Raw genomic sequence first — 21,998 nt, 5'->3', positions numbered from 1 at the left:
TAGTCTTTTTGTTGGACTGAATCTCAGGGTTTTGACTTTCAGAAGTGTTTATGAACCTTTTTTTTTTTTTTTCTTTAAATGAGTTAGGAAAGCTAGAGGTGGGTGAAGTTGGTTAATTACCTTTACAATTGGAAGACAAGGCTCCTGTATACAGATTTCCTTGGAGAGCAGAGCATTGTTATGGAGAATGCTCTGGATATATTTCAAATGGTTACTTTTCTCTTCCTTTTGCCTGAAACACAAAGGGGTGTTTCATTCTCAGCCTTCAGCAACTCATCAAAATTACCTTTTAAGCATTCCTACCACTTTCTGGTTCCAGTGGCTTTTGTTGCAGTTTAGGTGATCTTGGCTATGATATTTTTGTATTCTTCTCTACAGTTTTGGGGGTTGTGGTTTGCTCTGTCACCTCAATTCTCTAATGGGTCTAAGAAAAGTCATTGATATTTACTTTGTTCTGTTTTTTTTCTTGTTGTAAGGATGAGAGTGATGACTTCCAAGCTCTTTACATGTTGAAACTGAAACCGGAAGTCTTGCCTTTGTTTTTCAAAGGTATTTTCATGGGATATAAAATTCCAAGCTGACAGTTTTCTCTCTTAGTACTTTAAAGATGTTGTTCTATTATCCTCTCACTTGATTTGTTTCCAATGAGAAATATACCCTCATCCTTATCTTTGAACATATAAGGAGAAATAAAACAAGCTGTGGTCTGAGAAGAGGGAGAAAAAGCTTTAAAATCACATGAAACATTTATTTAAAGATGAATTACCACATCTGGAACAAGAAAGATGGGATAATATGTCATTTTGAGGAGGAGAACTCTGGCAGATAAGCTCCTAGGCTTATGATGGTTTTGTCACCTTAGATACATTTTGGGTCCACAGAACTGAGAGTAAAAAGTGAGGCTTAAGCAGAATTTTGTTCCCAAACCCTCATGAATAAGATGGTGAGAATCAATGTTACCTGGGGAAATAGAACACTCTTCCAAGAGAAGTGATAAAGAAATGTATAATAAAACATGGCCAGCTTTGGAAGCAGTCTCAATAAATCAATATCTAGGCCCTAAGTTCAAGAACATGGCAGTAGAAATGACAGACATGACAGTGGTTTTAAAAACTCTGGTTTTTCTAGAGAGAGGAAAAGCAGCATCCTATAAATCAAGCATAAAATAGTACTTAATCACACTTGAAATTTGGGACATAAGTGGAGGTGCCTCAAAGAACTTAGGATAGTGTTTTTCTTTTGTTCTTGCATTTTAAATTGTATTTCTCATGATTTACCTATAAATGAATTTCTGTTAATCTGGAATTATAGGAGTAATTATATAATTATATAATTATATAATTATATAATTATAATCTCAATTATAGGAGTCCTAGGTACTTAAACTCCTAAGTATAGTCATTTATTTTATAGACCAATGATATCTAAGGGGCATTACATGTTTGGTCTTACCATTAGTGGCCATTTTCTTGAGTAAAAGGCACATAATATAGAATGAACTCATGATATGCTTAATTTGATATAACATTTTACCTGATGGCAGAGAAAGTTTGATATAGTCTCCACTTTTGCCTCTCAAAACCTAAACACTAAGAGCAAACAAAACTGACACAGAAAACCTAAAAACTTTGGAAGCATAACACATGCATTACACCAATTTAAACCTGAAAGCAGAGTAATGTAGGTCTTGTTGCCTGAAAGTGTCCAAATGAAAAATAAATTCAGAATATAGCATAACTCAAGAGGGAAAAATATCTAAGTGCTTGAATAGGGGTAGGAAAACCATGATTCTTTTTGTAGGTAATTTTATTTACTCAAAGTTATTGTGAAATATATATATATATATATATATATATATATGATCTATCTCACATTCTAGATGGATAGACAATGTATTATTACATTCTAAAGGAATAGATAGACTAAATAAATAGGTAGTTAAGTGCAGAAGGTCATGTTCCCTAGCAGGGATTGTTGCAGGCTGCCACAAAAGTGAATCAGAAAACCTATGGGAAAATGAGGAGGGGAAGGAAGGTCATCCAAGTAGGAGAACAGATGCTGAGATGAGCACTAACACTTTCCTCGGACATTTCAGAGTGAAGAGAAAGAGTTTTATGAAGACTGTCTAGTATTTCCCAAAATCCATCATTATCATATCACCTTTTCAAATTTGGTCAAGTCCTATACCAACGCATCATTACATAGATTGTTCTTCATATTGATTTATTTTTTTTACTGAAATAATTCTATATGAAAAAGGAAGTTTATGATACCAGCATAAATGGAAGCCATTTATACAAAAAGTAATCATATAAAAGATAAAATGAAAATACAGTGTTTTAACCACAGATGCCTAAAACAATTCTGAGCACAGGAAGATGGGTAAGAATTTAAGATGTATTAAGATTTGAGAAGATTATATCTTTCTTTCTTTTTTAAAAAATATTTTATTTATTCATGAGAGGCACACACAGAGATAGAGGAAGAGACACAGACAGAGGGAGAAGCAGGCTCCATGCAGGGAGCCTGATGCGAGACTCGATTCTGGGACTCCAGGATCATGCCCTGGACCGAAGGCAGGTGCTAAACCACTGAGCAACCCAGGGCAGATTATATCTTTCTATTTGATTTGAAGTTTCTGTACCATCAACTAAATCCATTGCATATACCTGCTACAATAATCTGTAAAATCGTATTATGCCACATGATATATATTCCATGGTTCAGGAAGGGCTGGGCTGTATGCAACAAATATTTATAAGAAGTAAGGTGAATCCTAGAGCTAAGAGAAGGAGAGAAAGTCTGAAAATGTAATTTTTTTTCTATAAAAATTATTTTATTGAAAGGAAAGGTATCACTGAGGCCAACCACATATTGAGTATCAGAATCTATCTAACGGTATTTATATTTTCAGGTTACATTCTGACCTTTTCACTATTAGATCCCATATCATTATACTGAATTGAAGTCAGGCTGTATGTAATTCTCAGACAGTGGTTCCACCTTCCAGAGTGGTTCAGAGTCCCCTGAGGATTACTGAGTTTATGTGTAATTTCTCTTATACTAGATATAAATTCACCGGTATCTCTCTCAATAAAGAATGAACAAAAGTGATGTTATAGGAATAGCCCCAGTCTCCTCTAGTTTGTAATAAGTGAGACTCAATCCCAGATCTGTGGTCTTTAATTGTTTTTAGTAAGACATCCTCTGGGATTCACCGAACTACTGAAAAGCAGCGTGTCCCACGGGGATATGTATGGGAGAACTATAGCTCCCTGGCACAAAGTAAATCTATTTTTGGCTTCGTGTTGCTTTATAAGGTCTAGGCATCACTAGCATTTTTCCTAGGTTTCTCTTTTCCAGTTCAAACATCCTCAGATACTTCAAGCTCTGATTTGGAATTTGTTTTTATTACCCATATCTCTTGGGTTGCCCAGATCTGAACGGACCTTGATTTGCCAGTATCTTTCATTATGTGTGGCCCCAGGATGAATGCCTAGGCTGCATTTGTTGTAGGGCCAGTGCAGAGCATGGAATAGTGACCCCTTCTTTGGTTACTATGGGCTGATATTACATGTGATCATTTGAGCTGCCACATTGCATTGTTGGCTCATATGGAAATTATGGTCAGTGAAAACTTTAAATCTTTTCTCTTTTTTTCCCTTATATGCCTTTCTAGTTTTCACCAGTTCTTTTTAAATAAACTTTGCTCTGTGTTTGCTGGGATTCCCAAACAAGGAATAGGAAAAAAGGTGGAGGGGGCTGACAAAGGGGCTGTGGATGCAAGAAAATAAGAGTAGTGAGTTTCAAGTGTGACATATATCAAATGTTATATTTATTTAATATGCACTAAGATGTAGCCAACAGAGACCTTTTTACTTTGGATGCCTAGATATTTTTACTTAGGATAAGTCTGTTTAAAGGAGAGTTGATTAAAAAAAAAAAAATTAAAGGAGAGTTGAGTATTAGGAATCAGAGAAATTCAAATCAAAACCACAACAAGATAGTACTTTACACTTGCTAGGATGGCTATAATAAAAAAAATACAGATATTTATTTTAGAAAGAGATAGAGACAGTGCTACTGTGTGAAGATGGGAAGAGGGGTAGAGGGAGACAATCTCAAGCGGACTTGGTGCTGAGTATGGAGCCTGGTGTGGGGCTTGATCTCATAACCCTGAGATCATGACCTAATGTGTTGGGAGCTCATCCTAAAGTTTGCTAAGCTACTGAGCCTGCAAGTTTGAATATTCTCCATGCCATCACAGCCTTCTTTGACCAATATAGCACAGGAAACATAAATAGGTGTTCCTGCCTGGACTGGGCTCCTTAGTGTCATGGGCATTTGCTTTGCCAAAACTTTACCACTGTGGTCACTAAGAGGACTACTTTTTTTTTTTTCTTTATGGAATAATAAAGAGCTCAAAGCTTGCTTTTTATACTTCTCCTCACTTTATATTTCTCAGGCTTTATCTTTCTTTATTCAGAGAGTCTAGCTATTAGAACATTGCCTGGAATGTAGGACACATACAATAAGCAAATGATGGAAGAAAGAAGTGATACTAAAAAAAAAAAAAAAAAAAAAAAAAAAGAAGAAGAAGAAGAAAAAAAGAAAGAAAGAAGTGATACTAAGGGGTGGGTTGAGGATCCCAGGAATGGTCAAGAGCACCATGTTATGGTGGTCAGGAGCACCAACTCTGGAGCCAGGTTGTTTGGGTTCAAAATCTAGTTCTTATTAACTGTTTTGCCTAGAATAATCAACCTCTTCATGCTTTTGCTTCCTCATCTTTAAAATAGTGAAAATAACAGTGCCTGCTTTAGGTTTAGCACCAGTTTCAGCCCAGGGAATGATACTGGGGACCCAAGGTCAAGTCCCACATGGGGCTCCCTGCATGGAGCCTGCTTCTCCCTCTGCCTGTGTCTCTTCCTCTCTTCTCTCTCTCTCTCTCTCATGAATAGGTAAATAAAATCTTAAAAAAAAAAAACAGTGCCTGCTTTATAGGTTATTTAAAGGAAGTGATTACATGTAACATGCTTGGAACAAAACTTTGCATGTACCATGTACCACTGTCGTGATGTGAAACCCAGGAGTATTCTTCTTGACCTAGCATTAATAGTATACTCCATTGGGTTTCTTGTAAATCAATCTGTCCTCTTATTATACTAATAAATCTGTATTTATAAAATAAAGAAAATAGTATTTCTCAAATTCTAATCCATGTATGGTCATTATACATAAGCTTATTTTCCTTTCTTTATCCTATCTGCAATTAAACTGAGTTGTTAGGTTTAGGGCATCCAGGAGGGAAAGAGAATAAATAAGATAAAAGTTACTGCCAAAGTGAGAGAAAAAGGAAAACTGATTCTTCCAGCCTGGTGATTTGTGCAAAGAAGATGGAAGAATTAGGAGGAAAAGTCTCTTGACTTCTCTCCAGAGGTGAAGAGATCTCATACTCGAAAGATAAAAGCAAGAGTTTTGATGAGCTTCTCTTCATACTCCTGGGAGAAATAGTCTGTGTTGTGTGGTCCTTCTCCATCATGAAAAGGTAGAATGAGCAGTGGTGGTGAGGTGTGAGCCCAAGTTAATAATCCAGAGCTGCTGGGCCCTGAGCACCTGAGTGTGTGATGGGCCAGTAATGAATAAAAGTGCTGATGGGAGTGGCTGGAAAACCTAACAGGGAGTATTGTTCTAACAAGAGGATATGACTTCATACTGAAGGCAACTGAGCAGCCCCCAGACCAGGGACTGGCCAGTTGTAACAGTCCAGTCCCTGGAGGAACCCACAGCACTGGTGAGAAGTAAGGCTGGGTGGACAACCCAGACCGAGTGGAGTGGATGCACACAGGACCCCAGGGGCAGACAGCAGCAGCACACCCCAACCGGAAATCCAGAGGCTGGGCCAGATGTACATTTCAAAAGATGTGCCCAACAGTGCTCTCTCAGGGACCAGCTGCCTGACGTGGAGAGCATGAGCCAGAGGTTAGATATCACCTCTTTACCAGTACGCAAAGGCTGAAAGCTTTCTCCTACTCTCAGATATCATCTTGGTAAGGAGCAAAGGAAGGGAGGACACTCTTGATGGAATATTTGCAAGACAGAGACTGGGTGAAATTGAAAGAGAGGGGTGTATCCATAACTGGTAATTTTTGTAAACCTTCCTGACCATCTATTGGGCAGGGACCCCTAAAGAAGTTTAGATAGTTACAGAAAAATAAAAGTTAACTTATCATCCACCCTTTTGTTTGTTTAATCTCTGGGTAATAATGTGGTCAATTTAAAGGCCTTAATTCACATGCTTGTGTTTAACCTTCAGACTGATGTTATTGAAGGCCAATAGACCAACGTTATAACATTCCTCCATTCAGAAATTAGATTTCTCATCATCAAATGTAATCAAAGGTTAAAATTTAGTAGAAAGGTGGATAAATATACATATACTTCTGACAATCCCCTATAATATTTTTTATAGCTGAGTTTTGATAACTGTTGGTTAGCAGAAAATTCTCTTTATATTTTTCCTGGTGTGTCTGGATAGTTTTATCTTTTTATCACCGAAGGAGAAACATGCCTGCTCTGAGGTCAGAGCCAGCAAAACCTCCTTAGGGAAACCGAAGGTAATGCTGTCTGTGTGCTGCCCTGGGAGGCAGGAAGAGGGCTTGTCCCACTTTGAGAGGAAGCGGTAGTTCCCAGAGAAGACCTAAGAATGGAATCCTTTCCTTTCCAAATAAGACTGGAGTAGATCTAGAGTACTGAGATATGGTGGAAATGGTAATGAGGGCCTAGTCATCAGGAACCAAGAGTGGTGGCCCCACAGGACAGGCCTGGGGTGGGAGCGTTGGAGAGAACAGAAATGGTGGAAGCCACCATTAAGTAAGTAAGAAGCCACTTACTTCTCTGGATGCCTAGAGTGAGCCTGGGCCATAGATCTGAACTCTAGGAATGTTACTTGAGGGAGATTTTCACTTTTTGAGGTAATCTACAGATTTAATATTTGTTGTGTTATATTCTACTGATTAACCCTCCGTGATAAATTTGCAGCTCGTGTGTTTGCAAGCAGAGAACTTCGAGATAACCCAGTAGATTTTATTTTCCCAGCTTGGCTTGGTGGGGGCTTATGCAAATCGAACTGCAAAAAATCTCTCTTAAAAAGCAACACATTTCAAAATTTCCATAATCTTAGAACATAGTTCTTATTCAAAATATTACACTATTGATATAGCATTACCACTGATTAATCCAAATGAATGCTGGAGGATATGCCACTTGGGTGCATAGCAGCTAAATATTAGACTTGCCTTGGATTCAGTGTGTCCACATTTTGAAGTCAACTTTAAGATTACAATATAAATTAAGATAAAAGTTTGTGATATATACAGCACGATTGATAAAAGAGAAAAAGTTGGGAGCAATCTAGTAAATCATATATAAACACATGCATGTTAGCTATTTATATGTCCATATTTCACACATCCATGTTGCATATGTCATATATATTCATTTATATGTATTTTATGAATATATTTTCATATTTATAAATATGCATGTTTTAAAATATATATATGTGTGTGTGTGTTTATATATACATATATGGTTGTATTTCTTTTCATCTATATGTATGTAGGTGTGTATGGACACAGAGACTGGCAGATGGATAGAAAAACAGACCAGAAAGAAATATATCAGAATGTTAACAATAAACTGTGGAATTACCATTACTATCGTTATTCTTTATACTTTCCTTTTTTCCCCCACCCTAACTAACAATATTAAGGAAGCAATAACTTTATAATCAGAAAGACAACAACAACAGCACAGGTTATTTTAAGAACTAACCCAGAATACTACGGTAGGGGTTTCTTCAATCTACACCTGTACCAAGAGTATGAAAACTAAGACATTAAAGAATTCAATTCTAAAGCCAGAAATGGAATCATTCCCGGTGATGAGCTAGACCTGTACTATCCACTCCTGTAATTTCTCACCCCAACACACATCTTTGTTTTGCCAAAACCAAGTCATGATGAATGTCAAAGTGTGACAGAGTGAGGTATCACAACAAACAGAAAGCAGAACCAGAGCAATTATTAAGCTCCACCTGTGTGCTATGTCCAGCACTGCAGCCGAGGAGCTCCTATTTGCTGATTTGTTTCACTTTCACCACCTCTCAAGAGACAGGCATTTCTCATAGAATGTGAAATAAACTGCACAACGCCACATGGCAGAGTAAATACAGAGATGTGATTCCGTTTCACTTGGGGCAGTAAGAAAGGGGAGCAGCCGATGCACTTCTGGCTTTGGTGCAATGGGATAGAGTTTGCACCCACTGCGTGCATTCTCTTCCATTCCCTTTTAACACCCCTTGAATCGTGTCCTTCTCTGATTCCAGAATCCCCTCTGTCTGAGCAGAAATATTATGAGCAGAGTATTATGTATTGATATTCTAACACATTTATGTATGAATTTGTACTTACCATCTGAAAATGAATGAAATAAGACAAGATGCACTTGTTATAGGATGTAATTTCCTGTACTTGGCATATGACTTATTGATTCCAATTAAATTTTGACTGAGGCTTATATGAGAAATAAATGTATATATTTTTTAAATCAGTTTTCCTCCTAATCTGATTGCATTATTTATTAAATGTCTAATGGTTAATAACTCAGATACTCAAAAGATTCACATATTTAAAGTTCTAAAATTTGTCTGGCTGGATTTAATTCCAAATACCTTGTTCTTTCTGATGGCATTTCCCTAATATTAATGCTGAACTGAAACCAAAAATAGCAAGGGGGTAAGAACTCGGAATAGCAGGAACTGAGACGATCAGTCTAATCAGCAAATTAGGGCTATGTACAAATCATGCAATTGGCATCATGGGAGCAGCAAGGACCACGCCATGTGGAGAAGAGAACACTCGACGTTGATAACTTTGATTAGCATTAACATTGATCACATAATTCAGTTACTTGCAGGATGTTTCATGATGCTAATAAATAAAAGATGACGCTCTTTAAGAATGGTGGCTTCCATAGTATTGTAGCCAAAGACAGCTAAAATGTGGGGTGGGGGCATAATTTATTTCTCCAGCATTCTCTCGACTGAGCTATAACTGGGAAACCCAGATAGGGCTATTTCTCAAAAAAGGGAGGCAGAGTTGTTGCTGGAGACCTCAAGGAGATTTATGCAGCAACCGGCTTTGCTTTTAAATCTGGCTCCTCCTCCCTTCTGTGCTTTCCTCTTTGGTTTAAGGCAACATCTCCAGCAAACCAGAGTCCTCCTGAATCTCTGCTTCTTTAGCTCTAGACCCGCCTGCATGGTGTTCCATACTCTAGGTCTGCATTGATTCCTTCCCCCTAGAATTAAATGCGACCCTCATCTCTAGCTTTTTGTAGGTTCTAAGTACCTTTCATGTGCACTACATTCCAGCACTGCCTCCCCTACCCTTTTCTTAGATTCAAAACAGTTAAGGAATTTCCCCAAAGTCACAAGGTCAAATGCTCAGCTGCCTCAAGCCTGTGTCTTTTTCCACGGTACCTCACTGTTCTAGCGCCTTTATTTCTTCTTCGTTCTTACACGCTCATTGGCAGTAAGGCGCTCACCTTTGACAAAAATGATGAAGGGTAATCATGGGAATAGAAAACCTCTGAATTAGAAGCCAGTTTAGAGTGGACTGGTCTGACAGCGATCCAGGGAATAAATAGACCTTGCAGATTCCTTACCAAACCCCAGTGCCTTGGATGCCTCTATTAAGAGGAGCTCATTTCTCCTAGTTCTATCTTTGGACAGTCTTTTGAATAAGTTCTATTTTGTGAGTTGAAATCTGTTCACAGAAACTTCCCCTTTTGATTCTAGCTCTGCATAATGGAGCCAAATGATAATATTAACTAACCTATACATTGCTGACTCCGTCAGGGTTATATTTTAAACACATTAACTTGCATTAATTCAGAGAAATCTATGAGAAGGTACTGCACTAGTAGGCCTGCTGGAAGATAAGGAAGCTGAGCTGGAACCCAGAAGTCATTGCTAAGAATTGGTAGAACTGGATTTGAAGCCAAGCATTGAACCAACACACTCACCACCAGTCCTATTCTCTTGATCACTTTTAATGTTTGCTGAAACCAGAGTCGCACTTTTGACACATAAAACACAACTACTTTTGTTCACACGTTGAAGACACTCAAATCACTGACATAGTTATGCTATTCTTTTTCTTTTATAGACACATCAACACTCAGATTAGAGGCGGGATAGGGGATGGGGATAAAACACTCTTTGGTGACTTTGAGCAATAACAGGATCTATACCTGACTCAGACCGTCCAGGTTCCTGATCTGACTTTGTTGTTTACTAGCAATATAACATTGGACAAATTAGCCTTATTTATTGTGCATCTGTGCCAATTATTCATTTATTGTACCTCTGATTCCTGATTTTTAAAAGTGGATGTCACAATGTATCTACGTCAAAGGATTTTTTTTTTTTTTGAGCTTAAATCAAGCATCTGGAATGTTGACTGTATATTGTCAGCACTCAGTAAATATTAGGTACTATTTTTAATACTGACATAATTAAATGAGATCATAGAGTTAAGTATTATGACAGCCTCTGCTCCCTAGAAATGACTCAATCTATATTAACGATGATCATCTAATTTACTATTATTATTTTGCTGTTTTCACACATGTTCTTCAATATCCAAGGGCGTGGGGAATATGACTTTGGGATCTCAAGGTCCATAGCACACTCAGTGGGTAGATGGTTTTAGAGATTAAAGGCCTGTATTCCCCTTGTCTTTTCTTTCTGAAGGTGTTGAAAACTGCCTCTGTGCTCCAGAACCAAAATCTGTAAGGCGAAGACAGAGTTTGGGTATTGAGAGGAAGAAGCTTTATTGCTTTTCCAGCCAAAGGAGGCCGCAGCAGGCTCTGGCCTTCAAAACCACAAGCCTGCCTGAAGGAAGGGGCTGGGGCTTTTATAGGGAAACACAGGATCTAGCCGATTTTGACAGGCACTGTGTAGGTGCTGCCGGCCTCCTTTGTCATGTCTTCAGGGTGGTAACCCGGTTCCCCAAACAAAAGGCTAGGAAGGGAGAAGGGGAAATTTGCAGAAGAGAGGGAAAAGGTTACCTAGGTTAAAACCCAGCCGGTAGGAGTCAAGCCAATGAACTTCAGCATCCAGATTCTGAACCGTGAATACGTCACATTTCCACCTACCATCGGGAAAGCAGCTCTCAGGGCCCACCTGAGCTAGAATTCCAGAGACTGCACCCCCAGTCCTGCAGAAGTAGTGACCAGATGCAGGTGAATCCATCCGGAGCTTCTGCAGTCTAGTGGGAGGCACTTAGTGAATCCAAGAACAAAGAGACAGCAAAATAAAGACACAATATGGAATAAGAATACAGTGTGTCCTGTATGACAGAAACTGGGAGATGCTTCTGTTTCCACCGAATGAGTGGGCATTTTTATCACCAATGGATGAGACCAGATTTCAGGTCTAGGAAGAGTCTGTTCACTGGGCAGTGGAACTTAAGGAATGACCCACGGTGGTAAGAGAGGTAGGCTTGTTTGGGCCTTCTCCCTGCCAAGTATTTGCAAGTGAGAACAGTTAAGCTGTAAAGACCCCAAATAACAATTTGGAGAGCAAATTAAATGAAATTGAAAGGCTTTTCAGTAGCTCCCAGATTTACATAAATTCCGAACATGTGTTAGAAGGATACTGAAAGTTAATGGCTGGTTTAGCAAAATAATAATAAATAATAATAATCATAATGTGATGAGAAATTTCTGCGTGCCTGACAGAGAGGTACTGGATCTTTACCCATCGCATTTGTGATTAGGGATGCGTGTCCACACACTCGCACACACACACACACACATTAAAGTGTATTAAATCTTCTCGAGGCATGTTGTTGTCACATTGCTCCAAGAACAGCGTTTAAATACCAACTCCCTTGATTCCCTCAGAGATTTGAAAATGACTCCCTTATATTTGATAATGGACCTGTACTTAGAAGTTCTTTTGTACCCTGAGCATCTCAGGCGATACCATTAATGCTGCATAAAACACCACAAAATACCAGGAGATCAGACCAAGTAGCAATTACCGAAAACATTTTTCTGATATCTCCCCAGATTTTCCTTTGGGGAGTGCTAACTCAGTAAGTGTTCACTATACATAAACAAAGCATAAGCTATAACTCTGAAAAGAACTTACAATCTTTTCTAAAGTGTTTTGCTTTGTTTGATAAAATGGTCTTTGGGGGAAACTCTAATGGACAAAAGCTAAAGATCTAGAGAAAGGAAACCTGATCCATTTGAAAGTGAATAGGGGGCTGCAGAGCGAAGTAAAAAAATATGCTGGTGCTTACTCAAAAAGTGCTGACTTCCTCGGGTAGGTCATCTTAGAGGTCCACCTTACACCACATAATAGTGTAATTAAAAAGCGCTGATGTTGTGTACCAGGAAGAAGCTGCCCTCTTCAACCCGTGTGGAAGCAGCAGTCTAACTTGCGGGAGGCATGCGTTGAATCTGGGGCATGGCAATTTTATCAATAGCCTGGGATACAATCGAACCTCATTAACGCGGACCCCACTAATTCTGAATTTACAGAAATTCAGATATGACTTAAGAATGGATTCTCGCTGAGCCAACAAACCAACCAAAAACCCCCAGATAAGTTCTTCTTTTGTGAGTATCAGGGTCTTATTCACAAGACCTACAGCAGAGTCCAACTCTGTAGTGGGTGCATCAACAAAGCTTGCTGTTCAGAGTGCGGCTCCAGCGCTGGAAGCCTCCTTTCCCACAGGAACGTATTGCTCTGCGAAGTGGGACTGTTAGGAAAGCAGACTTATTTCCAGCACAAAAATAGGTGTTCTTGCAAGAATAGCATCCGATACACCACAAGGTAAATATGGTGTTTGCGTTTTTTGAGGGACAGGAGTGGAGGGGCAATGGTAGAGGGTGAGAGAGAGAGAGAGAGAGAGAGAGAACCTTCTTAGGACCTCTGTTCATCTCACGACCCCGAGATCATGACCTGAGCCGAAATCAAGAGTCAGGACAATTAACTGACTGAGCCACCTAGGTGCCCCTAATCTTTAGATGCTGGGATTAGGGATAATATTAGGGGCCACTCTTTCTTTCTTTTTCTTTCTTTCTTTCTTTCTTTCTTTCTTTCTTTCTTTCTTTCTTTCTTTCTTTCTTTCTTTCTTTATATTTTTTATAGCAAGTAGCACTCTATAATGTGTAAAATTATCAGAAAGAATTCTGAGGAGCTGCAAAATCATGGACATTGTACAAAAATTACTCATTAGTGTTGTGGGTCCCTCCTGCCTCAGTTCAATAAACATATGTCCATTTCATCTATGTTTATAATAAAAAATACTTTTTTTTAAAGAGAAAATACATTTCTTTATTCACTTTTGAAATATATCATAAACAGGGCAGCCCGGGTGGCTCAGCGGTTTAGCACCACTTTCAACCCAGGGCGTGATCCTGGAGACCGGAGATGGAGTCCCATGTCGGGCTCCCTGTATGGAGCCTGCTTCCCCCTCTGCCTCTCTCTTTCTCTCTGTGTCTCTCATGAATAAATAAATAAAAAATCTTTAAATATATATATGTATATATGCATACATATATGTATATATCTCATAAACACATTTGTTAAATTTGCCTTTCCATTATAAAAGATGGCCAAGGGGATATGATCTGGCTTGACATGTTGATAATCTTTGGGATCAAAGTGAGTAAACTGTAAAAACAACATTAACTTTCCCCAGCAAAGTGATTAGCAGATTTTCTCTTTCAGGATACTACATTGTTACCCCCTAGTTACCGTTATCATTGATCCCCTTACCCTCCTGCCGACTAGAAATCTAAGTATTTCCCACTTATTTTCCTATCTGAGCGATCTGTAAGGGCAAACTGAGAACCGCTTCCCTCAGCTCTACCCCACAACAGCTGCAGAGCTTTTCCATCTGGATTCTCTGCATTGGATCCAGTGGAGCTGAACGATAGAGCACTTTATTTGCTGGGAATGTAAATGTCCATTAGTGATCTCAGTAAGAACAGGGTGCAAGTAATATGCTGTGTATCTAATACACGGGCCATTAAAATGGAGAGCTGATTTCTCCTTCTTCCTCCCCATCTTCCCATCTTTTGTAATAGCTTCTATGAACATGGTAGGTTTATACCTGAGTTATTGTACCTATAGCAGGGCCCCTTGCCACGTGATCTATGGACTGGAGTTGATACACACACTGTTTGTTGCTGGTGTACAAATGAAAGGTGTCTAGAAACTTTTATTGCAATTTGCCATCACTGTGACATCCCATAGTCAACAGACAGGTGTCATGACGCTGCTTATGATTGGTTTTAGTGTCATTGGTTGTATGTGGTAGATTGTGTATACCATGAGCTGCCTGTTAGTATCAGTGCAATGCATTAGGGAAAAAAAAGTTTCAGTCCTCCAGCCCCTTTCTAGTTGTATGTTTTTTTCACGTACTCATTTTTTTGTCTAATGACACCCATTGTCTTGATAAAGTCCCGTGTTAAAACACCTCTCAGAGTGCTATAATAAATAGCTATAAAAATCTAGTGAACATTAAGTAAGTCTACTTCTGACCTCTCCTTATGGGTAGCCATGAGGCATGTAGCTGTTTACATTAATTAAAATTAAATACATCAAAAATTTACTTCTAGGGGTGGCTGAGTGGCTCAATGGCTTCAGAGTCTGACTTTGGTTCAGGTTATGATCCCAGGATCCAGGGATCAATCCAGCATCAAGCCCCACACCATGGCCACATCGGGGTCTCTGGTCAGTGAAGAATCTGCTTCCCCTTTTCCCTCTGCTCCTCCCCCAGCTCACACGTGCACTTTCTCTCTCTGTTTATCTGTCTCAAATGAATAAATAAAATTAAAACAAAACAAAAACTTAGTTCTTTAGTCACACTAGCTACATTGCAAGGGGTCAATAGCCAAATGTGGTTAGTGACTGCCAGACTTTGGACAGATTCCTCATGTTGGACACCTGGATATAGAATATTTCTATCATTGTGGAAAGTTCTATTGGGGCAGCTCTGTTCTGGTTGCTTCTGACCAAAGTGACCAAAGCCAGTAAACTGTGTCCTTTGTATGATGTAGTGTTTTTTTTTTTTTTTCAGGCTTGTTGCATTCTGATATGCCAAGGATATGATATGCCGAGGATACTTGTGTCTAAACCTGTTGTCCTGTCAAAAATATTAATGGCGATGCTTTCAGTCTCAAAATTTTCCCAATTTTGTCAATAAACTATGCCCATCTCAACTGCCTCATTGTACATTAGGCATGATATTCATTTCCTTCCTTTCAGACTGTTAATATGTGGCATCTTATTTTACTCTCTTAGGTTTCTCTCCACTCGTGTAAAATGAGGGTAGTAGCAGCTACCTCTTTGGGCTCTATCTTGTACTGCTTTTTTTCCTCCTACTTCCTTCAATGATTCATGTCTGAAAGAGATTCCTGAAAGGTGGAGCTTTTGCATCCTAGCGCTTTCTAGAGTATTTTTAAAATATATTATTATGGTACGTGTTATGTTACATATTACTACATAATAGATAAATTATCTCTGATATGATTATACCTATAATTTGATTATGTAATAAGCATCAGAAAGCATATACCTCCTGAGGAAAGATTCAAGGAACATATTCTACCCCTCCCTGTTCTATGCAATGAGGGGTGCACATTCACCTCACCATCAATCCATCAGGGGTTCTCTCCCGGTAGTTTGGCTTCTGAGTGAGCGGTAGACACTAATTAGAAAATGCGTCTTCCAACGGAAATGACAGCGCATTGTTCACTTTGTTCCTGCTGCCTGGGCCTTCTCATTTTTCAAATCCTTTCCTCAAACCCCCCAGTAATGCTGTGAGCTTCTTGTGTCCCTCCTTTAAATTTTATTTTCGCCTTAAAGTAGACAGCCTCTCTTTCTATTATTCGCACCCAAGACCCTAAAGAGTACAACAACCTTGAAGAGAACTTTTAGTGCTACTATCTGCACTGAGCAACTGTACACATTTTTACTGCAATTTGCTCAATGCTGAGGCTCCCAGCGACATCACGCTAACTCCACGCCAGATGTACATAATAACATCTACGTAATCATATGTTCCTCCACAAATTAAGATTGTAAGGTTAAGATTAGAGAGTTCCCTCCTTCAGAAGATTCCTCTTCGGATATTATCACAGTTTCTCCAGATGTTTATTAAACATACATTCCCTTTATAATCTGCTTCCAACTGCAAGCCAGCTTCTGTCTTTGCTGAGGCTCAGCTGTATTATTATGTGGGTCACAGCCAACTCTCCACATTGCCACTATCTAATTATTGTTTATGGTTTTACTTTGGATCCTGTACTTCAATTACCTACTCTATATTGAACAAACATACTAAATTTCCCTCTATTTATTATATCTTCCATAAATTGTATCGCCCATCTAGGATAATGGGTATTGCTTGCACATTTGTAACATTTCAAATAGCCTAAATTTCTTGATAGCTTAAGTGTAGGGTGTGCAACTGTGGGGTTTGAATACTGCATATTGGAAAAATGATAGACTTCTTGAGTTCTCCTAGCTGCGTGTTTTTATATTAAAGTTAATTTCCCCCTTGGTAGAGACTGCCACACAGCCATGACTGTATCATTGAAACGTCTATGAAATAAAGGCATACTATCCTCTCAACTTAAAACTCTTAAACATTTCCATTTTACAGAAAAATAAAACCACAGAAGAAGCTAAATTTGCAAAGAGAAATTCCATTAGCATCTGGAGGGCCGTTTCTTTGTTTGAAGGGACAGCGAAACACGGTTATGAAGATTCAGAGCATGGCATCCTCCTCCCGATTCTTGGGATTGTAAAGGCAGATCTGTAACCGCCAGGAAGTCCCTGTGCTGCCTATTATAAACCGTAATCAGTTGGAACTGATTGCTCAACTCTGGTCATTTTCATCTACAAACAAATTCACAAGTTTTCCAGACAAATATGGATGGGCTGGTAAATTTAAATTTCAAATGAAAAAATATCTTCCTGTAATGAGTTCACATACCTTTTATTTAGACTTCCAAATGCCAGCATAATGTGATTAGTTTTGATGTTGTTTCTTTCCACCACTTATGAGAAATCACATCATCAATCATATTATCAAAATTAGATGTGGAGAAGACCTAGCATGTCACCAGGACCCTCCCCTGTGCCTGTATAGACTTGTTTTAGCCAGTGTCTGTACTTTTTAATATTTTCTTCAATCTAATATTAAACTTCCCTTGTGATCAAGCATCTACCATTTCCATTGTAATGACATAAAAATAAAAAATGAGAGTTTGTTTTCTTAAGAGGGTGCATCTGTGTTTATCTTCTCGGGCTTTTCAATAAAGAAAGCTCATGGCAAACATCTAAGAAATAAAGATAAATCCAATATCTTGTGATCAATAATTTCAATTATGGACATTTGCATAGAATTTCACATATGTTACCCATTATAGTAGCGAATGATACACATTACAGTAATTATTGTTATATCAGCAAATATTATTCTTTTAACAAAAATTTATTGGGTGCCCTTGTGAGCCTCCAATTTGCAATGTATATGTTATATGTGTGTACCATTTATCATATATACTATACTTTTAAAATCAGCTTATTGAGAGTTTATTGAGCAGCTAACTTGGTACGGTATACATATGCAATGCTTTTATTTTCCTTCGATCTCTGTCTTCAAACTTATTCTGTCAAATTGTCTTCTCATGTCCTTCAATGAAAATTTGTATACATTTTGAATATTAGAATCTCAGCCCATATTACAATTCTAAACTGCAGTTTAGGAGTGCAAATATTAGAGACAGACTCTATTAATTTCAATCCAAGAGCCCCATCTATTAGCTCTGGTTTCTTGGGTTAGTCACTCACACTCAAATGAGCTCCATTTTCTCAGCAGTGAAATGGAGATAGGAAAATAGGCTACATCATATGGCTCTTGTGATTTTCTATACATGAAGAACCTGGAATGTTGCCTGGTATAGAATGAAAGAGATAGAAGTGTTAGCTATCATTATAATAATTATTATTTTCATTATTATCATTCATCATTTCCCTCAGCACACAGTTAACCTGTGGCTTAAAGAGATCTGAGGTTGAAAAGGGCCTTCGTTTTCATTTTTCATCCTATTCTAGTATCTGTTCCCTTTTAAAGCTTCTTGTGTGAAGGATGGGAAGGGAAATAGGTGAGGAAGACATCATTTTTTTCAAGCTTGTTAGTTGTGGGGAGGCATCCCTAATCTAACTCTGGCTTGGTCCGTTTTGTTCGTTGTTGGTATCTCTGCCAGCGGATTGGCTTCCACATGGTTAGTTCATGTAGCTTTGTTGAGGCAGTGATCAGCCTTAATTTAGAATTCTCTACTACAGTTAACCCATTTAGAGAGAGCAGTCATGCTTCTCTTCAGCTCTTACTAGTGATCCATGCCTCCAAAATGCTCTCTTAGTTTTTAAGACTTGGCCAGCATAAGGTACCTCAAAGCGCTTGGGCTCTCTGGAATCAGGAATAACTGGTTTCCTTATCAATGTCCTTTAAGGGTTGCAGGAAACTGGGATGAGGCGGGAAGTTGCCCCATCTTTTCCCTAAGCAGACGATATTGTGATCCCTTTTTGTCCTGTTGTTGTCAAAAGCAAGTCTCTCATATTCAGCAATCTCCTGACAATACCTGGACCCCAGGCTCTATGTTCTTATAAACTCCTAGTCTTCAGAAAATGCAAGTCATTCTCTCCAACAACTCACTTTCACTTTCATTGCTTCTGTGGTTTCTCAGTCATTTAGCAGGAAATGGAGATGCAAGTCTTTCCTCCTTTAGGACAACACTAGTCTCTAGGACGAGTGCTTCTAACATTGTGACAGTTTCACAAAGGAGTGGAGGAGCACCTCCTTTCTAACCATAAACACTACAGTCTCTAGGATGCCAGTCATTCTCAGCTAACTTTGTCTTCTTGGTCTTAGTTTCTAAGACCCAGAAAGCTGTTAGTGGAACATTCCTTTTGGGCACCTGAAAGTAGGGCCAGTTCTTTTCCCCAAAATATGACTCAGTAGATGATGTCAGGACACAATTACTACAAGTTCTCTTTTTACATGTAGGCAACACAGTACCAATTTGTCTTCAACTTTGGGCCTCAAGCACTAAATCCAGGGCAAAAAGAAAAGCCCAGGGATGACTGGGTGGCTCAGTGGTTGAGTATCTGCCTTTGGCTCAGGGCATGATCCTGGAGTTCTGGGATCGAGTCCCACGTCAGGCTCCCTACATGGAGCCTGCTTCTCCCTCTGCCTATGTATCTGCTTCTCTCTCTGTGTGTATCTCTCATGAATAAATAAATAGAAATCTTTAAAAAAAGGTCCCACTCAGTTTTGTGTTATATATTTAATATGTGTCATATAAATTTTAGTATGTAAACATTAAGCTTATGTCATATATTTTTACAGATTGATATCAACATTTTAAAGACTATTAGGTGGCTGACATTGTGATGGACTCTAAATATGGAACATATTTAATCATCAAAATAAATTGTAAGTTAACTATTATTCCTTTTTTATACAGAAAAGAGAGCTGCAACTCCAGAGGTTTAGTGCTTGTTCTCAATCACATAATCGATAAGTGATAGAACAAAGACTTTAACCCAGAGTTCCCTGTTCCAAAGTTCAGATGTGTAAAGCACTTCTGCATGCCTGTAGGAAGTTAACAAGAACCATATATGGTGATAAATTAAAGAAATTCTATAGTTAATGCCCCATAACTGATATTTGTATTTTGAAATTTGCATAAAGGAATCAAGTCAATAGATCAAATCCAGGTACTTGGTTCTGCTCAGTTTCTCAGTGGCCTTTAATAAGCTCATTGGCAGCAGCCTCATAGGTCTTGAAAATTGAAGATAAAGTACCTGCATTCTCAGATGCCATAATCATTATAAAAACCAACATAAGACATGATCCCTCCCTTCTCAGAACAGGAAGTAGGAAGGTCTCTTCTTCTTAATCAACCATATCAAATCAGCTGTACTGGGAGAGGCAAAGAGGGGGAAATGTTCCATTTGGCAAGATGGAAACACTATCAGGAAATTCATTGAGGATGAGGGAGTGAAGGGGATTTTTTTCTCATTGTTAGAGAATGTGCCACTTTTATAAACAAACACATATGTACTTATAGCCAATGTATATGTCACATGTTATGGTTTAGGAATGTGATAAGACAAAAAAATGGAGATCCAAAGCTTTGCAAACCAGATGATTTTCAATAAATCATATTAACACAGATAAATTCATGAGTAAATTGTAGGTAAGCAATAAAGCAGCAAATAATCTTGTGTATGTAATGGAATGCTCAAAGAGAGGACAGCGAACCCTAGCTGAGGACCAAATACTTGTTTGCAGGCTCTTGTCAAGGTAAGAGTTAATTTCATTTCTCATGGGCCCACCTGCTGGAAATGCTGGCATGTTGTCAGTGTGCAATCGTGTGCCCGATTAGGCATGCAATTGCCAGCTTTGCCCAGTTGCAGTGCAGGTGCATCTTCTTGAAAACAGAGCATTTAAGCAGTTTACTCACATCACAGTGATGGAATTTAGTAAAATGAATGAAGAGGGTAGGGGAGGCTATCTGAAGGCCAGGTTTTTAAAATGTAAGGATTAGAAATAGTGTACATTGCACACCTAGTGTATTGTAGTTCCTCAAAAAGTGACGGCTATATTACCATCTCATGAATTGTTCTACTTAAGCTTATAAACCTAGGTGACATAAACATATATTCTCATTTTAAAAGAAACAATTATAAAAGTCCCCATTACTGTCCTCTTGGGTAATCTAGAAGTAAACCACAGGGTAAACCACCCTCTCAAAGAGGCACTGCTTTTTTCATTTGATGGGTTAGAAAATTAAATAGGGGTCTGTCTCAGTTGGTTTGAGTTGCTGTAACAAATTGCCACAGAATGGGTAGCTTATAAACAATGCAAATGTATTTCTCACAGTTCTAGAGACTATAAGTTTTAGATCAGGGTGCTAGTGTGCTCAGGTACTGGTGAAGGCTCTCTCTGGATTGTGGACTGCTAACTTCTCACTCTGTCCTCCTATGATGGAAGGCATGAGGGGGACATTGTGGGGTCTCGTTTATTAATTTGTAATTTTATTATTTATTCACTTATTTAAATTTTAGTTAACATACAATGCAATATTGATTTCAGGAGTAGAATTCAGTGATTCATCAGGTACATACCACACCCAGTGCTCATCACAAGTGCCTTCCTTAATCCCCATCACCCATCTAGCCCATCCCCCACCCACCTCCTTCCATCAGTCCTCAGTTTGTTGTCTATCAGTAAGAGTCTCTTATGGTTTGTTTCCCTCTCCTCTTTTTCTTTGCCCCTTCCTCCTATGTTCATCAGTTTCCTTTCTTAAATTCCACCTGTGAGTGAGATCATCGGGGATTTGTCTTTCTCTGACTGACTTATTTCACTTAGCAAAATCCACTCCAGCTCCATCTGGGGTCTCTTTTGTAAGAAAACTAATCTCTTTCAGTGGCTCCCAATATGTGTAGAATTAATAGTTAGGGTGATGTACAAAACTCTTCATCCTCTGGCCTATCCAACCTCCTAAAATATTCCCTATATGTCTTTTATGCCACATTCATAACCCTCTGTATTTCTCACCTGGTGTCTCTGTGGCAGAGTAACTGGCTGTCCACTTAAGTTCATATTCCTTCTTCTATAGTATACAGTTATCGCTAGGGTGTAGCTTTTCAGGTACGATCTACATCTTCAGTCCATTTGCATCGAGTTTCTACCCACGGAACAAAGGATGAAGTGACTGGTATCACTCTCAGCTAAGGCTGTTAGAAGCAAATGTGTGTTCTCCAAGCTCTTTTCCTTCTACTTGCTGGATGCAGAGTTTTTGAAGTCCTAGGAGATGTTAAAGTCACCAGTTGGAAAGGA

The 21,998-nt window shown here is 38.7% G+C and overlaps 1 long non-coding RNA gene across 2 annotated transcripts in view; it reads left to right on the top strand.

Moving 5' to 3' along the window:
• Positions 1 to 19,586, top strand: part of LOC119870884 — a 124,009-nt gene extending 104,423 nt beyond the window's left edge. The window contains exons 3-4 of one of the 2 annotated variants that reach the window (XR_005356459.1): positions 16,749 to 17,029; positions 19,500 to 19,586. This is a non-coding gene — a long non-coding RNA (uncharacterized LOC119870884). Of the gene's footprint in view, positions 1 to 16,748; positions 17,347 to 19,499 lie in introns of those variants that run through there. The other variant, XR_005356458.1, reaches the window with a different exon arrangement.
• Positions 19,587 to 21,998: the final 2,412 nt, after the last annotated feature.

Source organism: Canis lupus, chromosome 3 (assembly GCF_011100685.1).
Source record: "Canis lupus familiaris isolate Mischka breed German Shepherd chromosome 3, alternate assembly UU_Cfam_GSD_1.0, whole genome shotgun sequence".
Lineage (NCBI taxonomy): Eukaryota > Metazoa > Chordata > Mammalia > Carnivora > Canidae > Canis > Canis lupus.
This window is presented reverse-complemented; position numbering and strand designations above follow the sequence as displayed.